The sequence below is a fragment of the Drosophila ficusphila genome, unplaced genomic scaffold, assembly GCF_018152265.1.
Source record: "Drosophila ficusphila isolate 14025-0441.05 unplaced genomic scaffold, ASM1815226v1 contig_679, whole genome shotgun sequence".
NCBI lineage: Eukaryota > Metazoa > Arthropoda > Insecta > Diptera > Drosophilidae > Drosophila > Drosophila ficusphila.
In genome coordinates this window covers 98,740-113,509 of record NW_025064613.1, presented here as the reverse complement: position 1 = coordinate 113,509, position 14,770 = coordinate 98,740, and the positions used below count along the sequence as shown (strand labels likewise).

The window sequence follows — 14,770 nt, the reverse complement described above, 5'->3', positions numbered from 1 at the left end:
TCACAGCACTGCTTAGCCCATAACTTTTAAAATTTTTACCCGATTTAAGAGTGGAATACCTCTCTGAATTTGTTATTAAAATATCTATCTAGCTGCATTATTGGTTTATTTTCGAATTTTTGGTCAATATTTTGTAATTTTTTATGACCCCCGACCTGTCAAAATTTGCAAAAAATGGGTTTGCAGAAAAGTGACCAGATCCCAGCACTGCTTAGCCCATAACTTTTGAAATTTTTACCCGATTTAAGAGTGGAATACCTCTCTGAATTTGTTATTAGAATATTTATCTAGCTGCATTATTGGTTTATTTTCGAATTTTTGGTCAATATTTTGTCATATTTTATGACCCCCGACCTGTCAAAATTTGCAAAAAAATGGGTTTGCAGAAAAGTGACCAGATCCCAGCACTGCTTAGCCCATAACTTTTGAAATTTTTACCCGATTTAAAAGTGGAATACCTCTCTGAATTTGTTATTAAAATATCTATCTAGCTGCATTATTGGTTTATTTTCGAATTTTTGGTTTATATTTTGTAATTTTTTATGACCCCCGACCTGTCAAAATTTGCAAAAAATGGGTTTGCAGAAAAGTGACCAGAACCCAGCACTGCTTAGCCCATAACTTTTGAAATGTTTACCCGATTTAAAAGTGGAACACCTCTCTGAATTTGTTATTAAAATATCTATCTAGCTGCATCATTGGTTTATTTTCGAATTTTTGGTCAATATTTTGTAATTTTTTATGACCCCCGACTTGTCAAAATTTGCAAAAAATGGGTTTGCAGAAAAGTGACCAGATCCCAGCACTGCTTAGCCCATAACTTTTGAAATTTTTACCCGATTTAAAAGTGGAATACCTCTCTGAATTTGTTATTAGAATATCTATGTATCTAGCTGCATTATTGGTTTATTTTCGAATTTTTGGTTAATATTTTGTAATTTTTTATGACCCCCGACCTGTCAAAATTTGCAAAAAATGGGTTTGCAGAAAAGTGACCAGATCCCAGCACTGCTTAGCCCATAACTTTTGAAATTTTTACCCGATTTAAAAGTGGAATACCTCTCTGAATTTGTTATTAAAATATCTATCTAGCTGCATTATTGGTTTATTTTTGAATTTTTGGTCAATATTTTGTAATTTTTTATGACCCCCCGACCTGTCAAAATTTGCAAAAAATGGGTTTGCAGAAAAGTGACCAGATCCCAGCACTGCTTAGCCCAAACTTTTGAAATTTTTACCCGATTTAAAAGTGGAATACCTCTCTGAATTTGTTGTTAAAATATCTATCTAGCTGCATTATTGGTTTATTTTCGAATTTTTGGTCAATATTTTGTAATTTTTTATGACCCCCGACCTGTGAAAATTTGCAAGAAATGGGTTTGCAGAAAAGTGACCAGATCCCAGCACTGCTTAGCCCATAACTTTTGAAATGTTTACCCGATTAAAAAGTGGAATACCTCTCTGAATTTGTTATTAAAATATCTATCTAGCTGCATTATTGGTTTATTTTCGAATTTTTGGTCAATATTTTGTAATTTTTTATGACCCCCGACCTGTCAAAATTGGCAAAAAATGGGTTTGCAGAAAAGTGACCAGATCCCAGCACTGCTTAGCCCATAACTTTTAAAATTTTTACCCGATTTAAGAGTGGAATACCTCTCTGAATTTGTTATTAGAATATTTATCTAGCTGCATTATTGGTTTATTTTCGAATTTTTGGTCAATATTTTGTAATTTTTTATGACCCCCGACCTGTCAAAATTTGCAAAAAATGGGTTTGCAGAAAAGTGACCAGAACCCAGCACTGCTTAGCCCATAACTTTTGAAATTTTTACCCGATTTAAAAGTGGAATACCTCTCTGAATTTGTTATTAAAATATCTATCTAGCTGCATCATTGGTTTATTTTCGAATTTTTGGTCAATATTTTGTAATTTTTTATGTCCCCCGACCTGTCAAAATTTGCAAAAAATGGGTTTGCAGAAAAGTGACCAGATCCCAGCACTGCTTAGCCCATAACTTTTGAAATTTTTACCCGATTTAAAAGTGGAATACCTCTCTGAATTTGTTATTAGAATATCTATGTATCTAGCTGCATTATTGGTTTATTTTCGAATTTTTGGTTAATATTTTGTAATTTTTTATGGCCCCCGACCTGTCAAAATTTGCAAAAAATGGGTTTGCAGAAAAGTGACCAGATCCCAGCACTGCTTAGCCCATAACTTTTGAAATTTTTACCCGATTTAAAAGTGGAATACCTCTCTGAATTTGTTATTAAAATATCTATCTAGCTGCATTATTGGTTTATTTTTGAATTTTTGGTCAATATTTTGTAATTTTTTATGACCCCCGACCTGTCAAAATTTGCCAAAAATGGGTTTGCAGAAAAGTGACCAGATCCCAGCACTGCTTAGCCCAAACTTTTGAAATTTTTACCCGATTTAAAAGTGGAATACCTCTCTGAATTTGTTATTAGAATATCTATCTAGCTGCATTATTGGTTTATTTTCGATTTTTTGGTTGATAATTTGTAATTTTTTATGACCCCCGACCTGTGAAAATTTGCAAGAAATGGGTTTGCAGAAAAGTGACCAGATCCCAGCACTGCTTAGCCCATAACTTTTGAAATTTTTACCCGATTAAAAAGTGGAATACCTCACTGAATTTGTTATTAAAATATCTATCTAGCTGCATTATTGGTTTATTTTCGAATTTTTGGTCAATATTTTGTAATTTTTTATGACCCCCGACCTGTCAAAATTGGCAAAAAATGGGTTTGCAGAAAAGTGACCAGATCCCAGCACTGCTTAGCCCATAACTTTTAAAATTTTTACCCGATTTAAGAGTGGAATACCTCTCTGAATTTGTTGTTAAAATATCTATCTAGCTGCATTATTGGTTTATTTTCGAATTTTTGGTCAATATTTTGTCATTTTTTATGACCCCCGACCTGTCAAAATTTGCAAAAAATGGGTTTGCAGAAAAGTGACCAGAACCCAGCACTGCTTAGCCCATAACTTTTGAAATTTTTACCCGATTTAAAAGTGGAATACCTCTCTGAATTTGTTATTAAAATATCTATCTAGCTGCATTATTGGTTTATTTTCGAATTTTTGGTTTATATTTTGTAATTTTTTATGACCCCCGACCTGTCAAAATTTGCAAAAAATGGGTTTGCAGAAAAGTGACCAGAACCCAGCACTGCTTAGCCCATAACTTTTGAAATGTTTACCCGATTTAAAAGTGGAACACCTCTCTGAATTTGTTATTAAAATATCTATCTAGCTGCATCATTGGTTTATTTTCGAATTTTTGGTCAATATTTTGTAATTTTTTATGACCCCCGACCTGTCAAAATTTGCAAAAAATGGGTTTGCAGAAAAGTGACCAGATCCCAGCACTGCTTAGCCCATAACTTTTGAAATTTTTACCCGATTTAAAAGTGGAATACCTCTCTGAATTTGTTATTAGAATATCTATGTATCTAGCTGCATTATTGGTTTATTTTCGAATTTTTGGTTAATATTTTGTAATTTTTTATGACCCCCGACCTGTCAAAATTTGCAAAAAATGGGTTTGCAGAAAAGTGACCAGATCCCAGCACTGCTTAGCCCATAACTTTTGAAATTTTTACCCGATTTAAAAGTGGAATACCTCTCTGAATTTGTTATTAAAATATCTATCTAGCTGCATTATTGGTTTATTTTTGAATTTTTGGTCAATATTTTGTAATTTTTTATGACCCCCGACCTGTCAAAATTTGCCAAAAATGGGTTTGCAGAAAAGTGACCAGATCCCAGCACTGCTTAGCCCAAACTTTTGAAATTTTTACCCGATTTAAAAGTGGAATACCTCTCTGAATTTGTTATTAAAATATCTATCTAGCTGCATTATTGGTTTATTTTCGAATTTTTGGTTTATATTTTGTAATTTTTTATGACCCCCGACCTGTCAAAATTTGCAAAAAATGGGTTTGCAGAAAAGTGACCAGAACCCAGCACTGCTTACCCCATAACTTTTGAAATGTTTACCCGATTTAAAAGTGGAACACCTCTCTGAATTTGTTATTAAAATATCTATCTAGCTGCATCATTGGTTTATTTTCGAATTTTTGGTCAATATTTTGTAATTTTTTATGACCCCCGACCTGTCAAAATTTGCAAAAAATGGGTTTGCAGAAAAGTGACCAGATCCCAGCACTGCTTAGCCCATAACTTTTGAAATTTTTACCCGATTTAAAAGTGGAATACCTCTCTGAATTTGTTATTAGAATATCTATGTATCTAGCTGCATTATTGGTTTATTTTCGAATTTTTGGTTAATATTTTGTAATTTTTTATGACCCCCGACCTGTCAAAATTTGCAAAAAATGGGTTTGCAGAAAAGTGACCAGATCCCAGCACTGCTTAGCCCATAACTTTTGAAATTTTTACCCGATTTAAAAGTGGAACACCTCTCTGAATTTGTTATTAAAATATCTATCTAGCTGCATCATTGGTTTATTTTCGAATTTTTGGTCAATATTTTGTAATTTTTTATGACCCCCGACCTGTCAAAATTTGCAAAAAATGGGTTTGCAGAAAAGTGACCAGATCCCAGCACTGCTTAGCCCATAGCTTTTGAAATTTTTACCCGATTTAAAAGTGGAATACCTCTCTGAATTTGTTATTAGAATATCTATGTATCTAGCTGCATTATTGGTTTATTTTCGAATTTTTGGTTAATATTTTGTAATTTTTTATGACCCCCGACCTGTCAAAATTTGCAAAAAATGGGTTTGCAGAAAAGTGACCAGATCCCAGCACTGCTTAGCCCATAACTTTTGAAATTTTTACCCGATTTAAAAGTGGAATACCTCTCTGAATTTGTTATTAAAATATCTATCTAGCTGCATTATTGGTTTATTTTCGAATTTTTGGTCAATATTTTGTAATTTTTTATGACCCCCGACCTGTCAAAATTTGCAAAAAATGGGTTTACAGAAAAGTGACCAGACCTTTTGAAATTTTTACCCGGTTTAAAAGTGGAATACCTCTCTGAATTTGTTATTAAAAAATCTATCTAGCTGCATTATTGGTTTATTTTCGAATTTTTGGTTAATATTTTGTAATTTTTTATGACCCCCGACCTGTCAAAATTTGCAAAAAATGGGTTTGCAGAAAAGTGACCAGATCCCAGCACTGCTTAGCCCATAACTTTTGAAATTTTTACCCGATTTAAAAGTGGAATACCTCTCTGAATTTGTTATTAGAATATCTATGTATCTAGCTGCATTATTGGTTTATTTTCGAATTTTTGGTTAATATTTTGTAATTTTTTATGACCCCCGACCTGTCAAAATTTGCAAAAAATGGGTTTGCAGAAAAGTGACCAGATCCCAGCACTGCTTAGCCCATAACTTTTGAAATTTTTACCCGATTTAAAAGTGGAATACCTCTCTGAATTTGTTATTAAAATATCTATCTAGCTGCATTATTGGTTTATTTTTGAATTTTTGGTCAATATTTTGTAATTTTTTATGACCCCCGACCTGTCAAAATTTGCCAAAAATGGGTTTGCAGAAAAGTGACCAGATCCCAGCACTGCTTAGCCCAAACTTTTGAAATTTTTACCCGATTTAAAAGTGGAATACCTCTCTGAATTTGTTATTAAAATATCTATCTAGCTGCATTATTGGTTTATTTTCGAATTTTTGGTTTATATTTTGTAATTTTTTATGACCCCCGACCTGTCAAAATTTGCAAAAAATGGGTTTGCAGAAAAGTGACCAGAACCCAGCACTGCTTAGCCCATAACTTTTGAAATGTTTACCCGATTTAAAAGTGGAACACCTCTCTGAATTTGTTATTAAAATATCTATCTAGCTGCATCATTGGTTTATTTTCGAATTTTTGGTCAATATTTTGTAATTTTTTATGACCCCCGACCTGTCAAAATTTGCAAAAAATGGGTTTGCAGAAAAGTGACCAGATCCCAGCACTGCTTAGCCCATAACTTTTGAAATTTTTACCCGATTTAAAAGTGGAATACCTCTCTGAATTTGTTATTAGAATATCTATGTATCTAGCTGCATTATTGGTTTATTTTCGAATTTTTGGTTAATATTTTGTAATTTTTTATGACCCCCGACCTGTCAAAATTTGCAAAAAATGGGTTTGCAGAAAAGTGACCAGATCCCAGCACTGCTTAGCCCATAACTTTTGAAATTTTTACCCGATTTAAAAGTGGAACACCTCTCTGAATTTGTTATTAAAATATCTATCTAGCTGCATCATTGGTTTATTTTCGAATTTTTGGTCAATATTTTGTAATTTTTTATGACCCCCGACCTGTCAAAATTTGCAAAAAATGGGTTTGCAGAAAAGTGACCAGATCCCAGCACTGCTTAGCCCATAGCTTTTGAAATTTTTACCCGATTTAAAAGTGGAATACCTCTCTGAATTTGTTATTAGAATATCTATGTATCTAGCTGCATTATTGGTTTATTTTCGAATTTTTGGTTAATATTTTGTAATTTTTTATGACCCCCGACCTGTCAAAATTTGCAAAAAATGGGTTTGCAGAAAAGTGACCAGATCCCAGCACTGCTTAGCCCATAACTTTTGAAATTTTTACCCGATTTAAAAGTGGAATACCTCTCTGAATTTGTTATTAAAATATCTATCTAGCTGCATTATTGGTTTATTTTCGAATTTTTGGTCAATATTTTGTAATTTTTTATGACCCCCGACCTGTCAAAATTTGCAAAAAATGGGTTTACAGAAAAGTGACCAGACCTTTTGAAATTTTTACCCGGTTTAAAAGTGGAATACCTCTCTGAATTTGTTATTAAAAAATCTATCTAGCTGCATTATTGGTTTATTTTCGAATTTTTGGTTAATATTTTGTAATTTTTTATGACCCCCGACCTGTCAAAATTTGCAAAAAATGGGTTTGCAGAAAAGTGACCAGATCCCAGCACTGCTTAGCCCATAACTTTTGAAATTTTTACCCGATTTAAAAGTGGAATACCTCTCTGAATTTGTTATTAGAATATCTATGTATCTAGCTGCATTATTGGTTTATTTTCGAATTTTTGGTTAATATTTTGTAATTTTTTATGACCCCCGACCTGTCAAAATTTGCAAAAAATGGTGAATTGGCGGGGCGTCCTTCTTGAAGGCAGCAAAACTCCTGGTCTGTGACGGCTGGCGGGGTTAAGCTGTGGGGGTGAGAAAAAACACTCGACGATCGCGGAAAAGAAAAGACTTTAAATTTCGTTAATAGCGCGGACCGGCCGGGCGTTTATTCACACGTTGACGTATTGGAACTAATTTAAGCTAAGCTAAGCTAGGCGCTTGGAGGCGCAGCGGAGACTTCTCGCGCTCGGGGAGTGGAGAGCCTGGACGGCCGAGCGCGACATGCTCCAAGCTTCGGGAGAGGGAGAGTGCGGTGTGGGGAGAATCTCCGGGAGAGGGAGAGCGGGAGAGGCCTGAACATCCCGCCCCCCTTGCAACCGCTGGCGTTGCAACATAATTAGCCCTGGTTGCAGGCGCCGGACAGGATCCAGCCGAATATGGTCTTCTGGGCCACCGGCAATCCCTCGGCGACCAGGTGGAATCCTGGTTGGATGACCTTGGCGTAGACATCCGCACCCAGGACCATGGAAATCGACGCCGGCAGATAGAACCGCTTGTCGGCCAGCGGAAGGTCCTTGTAGCGGCCGACGACAGACTCGTCGATCGCTCGGATGGGGGTGCGGACGCCGACGCCGGGCTCGATCTTTAGGACGACATCCAACGCAGCTCCCTCGACGACCTTCGATCGGAGGATCGCCGTGCACACCCTCTCTTTTCCGACATTGGTGGTCGGCAGACGAAGGCTGGACGCCAGGGTGGCGTCGATGCAGCTTTGAGGCGAGCAGGGGTCTATGAGAGCCACGGTGTCCACGATCTTCGGACCCGCCTCCAGGGTGACCAAAGCCGTTGGAAGGACGTTGACGACGTGGTGTTGAAGGAGGGTTGCCAACGTCGGAGCAGCGCGCGCTGCGCGAGTCGAGGGCTCTGGTGTCGAGGAGGCTGAGCGCGGTGGAGAAGCAAGCGCTCTGCGAGTTGGCGGATCTTGCCGGCGCGAACGCTGCTGAGAAGCGGAGCCCCTTTTGGAAGGCTTGGAAGGCTCGGTGATGTGGAGCAGCGTGTGATGCTCCTCATCGCACGTTCTGCACCGGTCACCGCTACGGCAGTCCCCTTGCGAATGCTCGTGGGCAAGGCAATTTGCGCAGTACTTATTAACCAGAACTGCCCGTAGCCGCTTCTCCGCGCTCAGCTTGAGGAACCTCTGGCACCTCTTTAGAGGGTGGATCCCCCGGCAGACTCGGCACCGATAGGACTGCGTGCCTCGAGTCCGCCTGCTCTCCAACACTTGAGCGTTCTGCTTACGCGGAGCCATTGTCTACGGATGTCGGCGTTGGATCATGAAAAAGAAAAAAAACACAGGAAGATGTTTTATAATGGAAAGATTCGGGCCTTACGGACTACGGACAACGAAGTATGGATTACTGGGTAGAAGTTTGGGGAGCCTCTCCGGGAAGGAGAACAATTTTGGCTACTGGACGCCGGACAATGCCGCGCGCCGTCCGGATGTCGACTACGCGGACATTGCCATCGGCTCCAGGAAAGACGGAGTCGATTCTACCGAGTCGCCACTCATTTGAGGGCAGATTGTCGTCTTTGATGACGACCATGTCCCCGACACGCATATTCTCGGTGGGACACTTCCACTTGTTGCGCTTGTGGAGCTCTTTCAGGTATTCATCCTTCCATCGAGCGCGGAATTGCTGATGGAGCGCTTTCAAGTGTTGCCACCTGTTTAATATTGTCTTAGATTCTCCCTTTACTTCGGGCTCCACTATGGATAGAAGAGGGCCGCCGACAAGAAAGTGCCCTGGTGTCAACGCTAGAAGATCAGTGGGATCCTCTGACATGGGAGATAGCGGTCTGGAATTTAGACAAGCTTCAATCTTCGCTAGCAGAGTGGCAAGTTCTTCAAAGGTGTATTTCCGCGTAGCTGTGCATTTATAAAACAATGCCTTGAAGCTCTTGACACCAGCTTCCCATAGGCCTCCCATATGGGGTGCTCCTGGCGGAATGAAATGCCAGTCGAGCTGCTGATGACTATACGCATCAGTCACAGACTCTTTAACGGCCTGGAGAAAATCTCGGGACAGTAATGTGGCCGCGCCAACAAAGGTCTTCCCATTGTCCGACTGCACTTGGCGAGGACACCCTCTTCTGGATACGAACCGAGCGAATGCCGCAAGAAATTTCTCGGTCGTCAGATCTGAAGTAGGCTCCAAATGGATAGCCTTGGTGGAGAAGCAAACGAAAACCAACACATACCCTTTAGTAATAAGGCAGGCTCTGCCAGTGTAATTCTTTATGTCGAAGGGCCCTGCGTAGTCCATACCCGTGTACGTGAATGGGCGGGAGAATGACACTCGTTCTCTTGGCAAATTTCCCATCATCTGACTTTGCAATCGCTTTTTGTAGATCACGCAGACCTTGCAGGCATTGATAACTGCCTTCACCAAGTTTTTGACTCTCGGAACCCAATATCTGGAACGGGTGAGACGTACCACCAACTGATTACCCCCGTGTAGCGTAATGAGATGGGTGAACTTTACCAGAAGCCGAGAGAGTGAACATTCGTACGGGAGGATTATCGGGTGTCGTTCATCGTAACGCAAACTTTCAGAGGCTGTGACACGGCCACATGCCCTTATCAGCCCCTCCTGATCTAGGAAAGGGTTCAAGGAGAGGATCGAACTGGACGGGGGCACCGGAAGCTTCTGACTCAAGCAGCGATACTCGTTCGTTAAATACCTGCGCTGAGTGCAGAGAATCATGAGCCGCTCGGCGGCGACAAGTTCCTTGGCCTCCAGACGGATCTCTGAAAGCGGCGATTGTTTCTTGCACCGATTGATAAAACGCTGGACATACGCGAGGACCCGCAACGCTCTATCCAATTTGGAAAAACGATCAAGAAAGTCTTCGTTCGGAATATATGCTACGTGGGCTTTGATTGCTCGCTTTTCGATCTCGGTCACGGGAAGGTCGGTCCCCTGGCTAGGCCATTGGCTGCGTGGCTTTTGCAACCAAGTGGGTCCATGCCACCAGAGAGAACTACCGACAAGCTCTGGAAGGGCTACCCCTCGACTAGCCAAGTCAGCGGGATTATGTTCGGATTGAACGTGTGACCAGTTGGCTGCCTCTGTGGACTGAGTGATCTTCGTCACTCTGTTGGCAACGAAAGTAGTCCAATGGCAAGCTGGTTTTGCTAACCATGCCAACACAATGGTGGAATCGGTCCAGCAGTGGAGACTCGAATTCAGCATCGGCATGCTGGGAAGGATCGCTTCAGCCATTTCGGCTAGCAGTAAAGCTCCGCACAGCTCTAGGCGAGGAAGCGACACAGTTTTGACTGGCGCAACACGCGTCTTGGCGGTGAGCAGGTGTACCATCGTGGTATGTCCCATCTCTACGCGCACGTAGATCGCAGCGCCGTAGGCTTTCTGCGAGGCATCACAAAATCCATGATGCTCTAAGCGGAATTCTGGGCGAAAGGAAACCCATCTTGGAATCCGGACCTGATCAAGGACCGAATAGCTCTGAAGAAAACTGTGCCACCTTTGGCACAACTCCGATGGCAGCTTATCGTCCCACCCCAGCTCCTGAAGCCAAATCTCTTGCATAAAGATCTTGGCACACACAACAAATGGAGCGAGCCAGCCTGCTGGATCAAACAGTTTGGCAATTTGGGAAAGCACCTGGCGTTTTGTGGGGGAGATTTCTGTGGGTAGATCTGGGGGGACGAAGAAAAACTCATCGGACGTCGCTCTCCACCGTACACCGAGAGTCTTGGCTGTACTTTCAGTGTCGAGATCCAGGAAATCGCTGTTCAGAAGATGACCGGCTTGGATATGAGCTAACACCTCTTTGTTGTTGGACGTCCATTTTCTTAACGGAAAGCCCGCGGAGTCTAGGGCACTCTGTAACTCCTTTATTGTGAGCTGAGCATCTTCAGCAGAGTCAGCTCCCGAAAGGACATCGTCTACATACATTGCATTACGAATGACTTTGCTCGCTCTTGGATGGCTGAGCTGCACGTCAGTCGCCAGCTGTTGTAGGACTCGTATCGCCAGGAAGGGCGCACAATTAATCCCGAAAGTTACCGTCTTTAACTCAAAATCTCGAATGTACCCCTCGCTGTTTCGGAATAAAATGCGTTGGAACGGGGTATGCTTCGGGTCTACCCAGATCTGTCGATACATTTTCTCGATATCGGCACTGTAAACGTATCGGAAATATCGCCACTTCAGAATTTGAATGGTCAGATCGGACTGTAAGACCGGGCCAGCATGAAGGATATCATTTAGACTGACCCCATTGTCTGAAGGGCTGGAGGCATTGAACACCACACGAAGCTTGGTGGTCGTACTTTCCGGCTTGAGCACGGCATGATGCGGAAGATAATAACTCGCAGAATCATGGGTAGGAAAGACCTCTTTCTTGTGGTTGAGATCGAGATATTCTTGAATGACGGTATCGTACTTAATTTTCTGTTGGCTGTCCCTTTTTAAACGCTGCTCGTTTCTTAAGAATTGAGCCAACGCGAAGGATCTGGAGTGTCCCAGGGCGGACTTTACGTTCTCTGGATCACGGAATGGAAGGTGTACGATGTATTTTCCACTAAAGTCTCTCGTGGTTGTCCGGAGGAAATTTTCCTCACAAGCCAAATCGGAATCTTTTGCCATTTTTATTGGCAGATCCTCCACCTCCCAAAACTTGGTGAGAAGTTGATCCAGGTTTGAATCAAATATATGGGAGATTCGAGTGGAGAAAGCGGAAATTTGCTCTTGCCTAGCAGCTGGTATTGGTCCGGTAAGGATCCAACCGAATATGGTCTCTTGACCAAGAAGAGAGCCACAGACGTTTGCTCGGGTGCCGCTTAGGAGTATAGAAGGCAGCAGATCAGCCCCGATTAACACGTCTATTTGTGCACTCTCATAGAATTTCGGGTCTGCCAAGGAAAATTCGGGAAGTTCCCGTAGGAAATGCTGCGGAATTGAGCAGGACGGAAGTTGACCAGCTAATTGCGGAAGGACATACGCCGTCGCGTCTAGTTGCAGGCCAGGCCTGGTCGGAGATCGAATTGAAAATTGGCAGAGTTTTTTGGACTCTGCTGCCAGTGTTTGGCTTAAGCCGGAGACTTGGGCTCGAATGATCTGATGAGGCAACTTAATCAAGTTGAACAGCCGCTCGGTCATGAATGTTGCCTCCGATCCAGAGTCGATCAAGGCACGAGCCTTGAAGGTTGATCCCAAATGGCAAACGTCAATAATGGCGGTGCCCAGCAAGACGGATCTATGACCCGTGGCAAGATAATTTTGCACCGTGGAGGTTGCGGCACTGGTAGTCGCTGGAGCGGTCGTAGTTGGTCTTGACCTGGGCGAAGAAGTTGAAGTTGGAGTCGAGAGCGTTGGAGACGCGTTACCTCGATGGAGAAGCGTGTGATGGCGGCCGCGGCACGTGAAGCAACTATGAGTGCTGTCACAGTCCCGTAGCTGATGTCCTCGTGCAAAGCAGTTCAGACACAGCTTTTTGCCTTTGATATACGCGGACCGCTCATCGACAGACATCCGGAGAAACCGTGCGCATGTCCGCACTGGATGGTTTTCTCGATTGCACAAGTCGCACCCTCTACCTCCGGGTACTACTCTTGCTTCAAAGGAGTGGATTCTGCGTGCCGTGGAATTAGAGGCTGCCGCTCTGGGCTGAGGCTGACTAGAGCCTGACGGACGGACATCATCTATGGCCTCTAGTGTCCTGTGACGCTCAGTGAGGAAGTTATTTAACTCCTGCCACGTGGGAACATCGACCTTGTTGTGGAGCGACTGCTCCCAGAGGGAAAGTGTCAACTTTGGAAGTTTGGAGGAGACCATATAAACTAATAGGCAATCCCAATTGTCGGTGCTAATATCGCTCGTTTCTAAAGCGGTAAGGCAACTCTGGATGGTGTCTTGAAGCTCTCGCAAAGCTGGCCCAGATTCCTGAGTGATGGACTGCACATTGAACAGTATTTTCAAATGACTGTTTACTAACAACCGTTTGTTTTCGAAACGCTTAGTTAGGTTATCCCAGGCTGAGCGAAAACCATCGTTAGTTAAAGGCGACTTTGCCACAATTGTGTGTGCTTCGCCACTCGTTTTGGAATTCAGGTGGAACAATTTCTCGACCGGCGTCAATCTTGGATTGTTAATATAGATCGCCGTGAAAAGGTCCCTAAACGTCGGCCAGCGAAGATAATCGCCGGTGAAGACCTCGGTATCACACGGAGGTAGCCGACAACCTGAAGGAACGTAGGTCTGGGACGGATCAGCTTGTGTTTGGGGGGTTCGTGGAGCTTGCGCAATAAGATCCTCTATATTCGCACCACACCTTTCGTAGACGCCGTAGCAATAATTATATTTCGCTCGGAGAATTGGCAAGCTGTCAGCTGCACTGTCTCCGGCTGAAATCAGGCGTACATTGCACTCATCGTACTCTTTTTTGATGCGCTCCCACAATGCTCGGACCTCTTCGCGTCGGATATTTAGCATGGACATGCTCGGGGGAGTCGGCGACGGAGTGTTGCATCTCGCTTCGAATTCACTGAGTCGATCTGAAACCTCAATGAATTGATTCAGCGCAAGATCGGACGCAGCTAGAGCCATTTTTGTCTCGGAACGAGTGAGCCTTGCTTGGGGAGAGGGAGTCTTACTGGAAGGTTTAGGTGTGGGCGGCTTGACAACAATTTTCGGAGTTTTTGTTGGTGGAATGGGAGATTTTTTATTCCCACCTTCACTGGACATGCCAAAAAACGAACCCTCGGTTGGAAAACGAGTGTACTGGTCGTGAGAAACAAATTTTAGACCTTTGTTGCTGGAATTGCACTCTTGAAAAAATTTGTATTCAGCTGACTTGTGGAATTTGTCTCGCTAGAGGGAGACGGTCTATGGAAGCGACGATAAATTAAAAAGGAATATATGCCCAGTGGAAACGGGGTATATTTAATATGCACAGGAGCGAAAAAAAACCCAGAATAATTAAATAATATTTATTCTTAATGTTATTAAGAATATTATAATTAGTATATTTATAATTCGGATATGTGATTATTATTTTGTGTGTGTTTTATTTATTTTAGAAAATAATACCAACTGTGGTACAGACAAAAAAACCAAAACGGGTAGTTTATTCGAAGAATGGAAGTTAATTATTTATCCAAAATAATTTATTTGCAAATATTTAATTTCTGAGCTATCAACAAACGGTGTGCCGTACGGAGTGACGTTCACACTTAAATTTTTTGGAACCAGACAAAGAAATAAATTTTATTTATTTTTAATTATTGTATGTTGCTGGACAAAAAAACAAATCAAATAATAAAAAAATTAATTTCCAATTATTTTGGTATTTTTAATTTTAATTTGACTGGAATATTAATTATGTGTTGTTATTGGAGTTGGAATTTATTTATTGCAGCTCAGAAATAATTTATTTTATCTTTGGAAAAAATTTATATGTTTAAGACCTTGCACTGGATGTCGTGCAACGGCTCCCTAATGGGTATGGGTGTATATGTGTATATTGGTATGCTGGATTTGGATATAAGTGTATATATGTATATATGTGCGTTTGTGCAGTTCGCGCTCACGCCAAAAAATGTTAGAAATAAAACACACTGCAGCCAAC

The 14,770-nt window shown here is 41.7% G+C and overlaps 1 pseudogene; it reads right to left on the bottom strand.

The window, feature by feature from the left end:
- Positions 1-8,941: 8,941 nt before the first annotated feature.
- On the bottom strand, positions 8,942-13,896 carry LOC122320641 (annotated as a pseudogene).
- Positions 13,897-14,770: the final 874 nt, after the last annotated feature.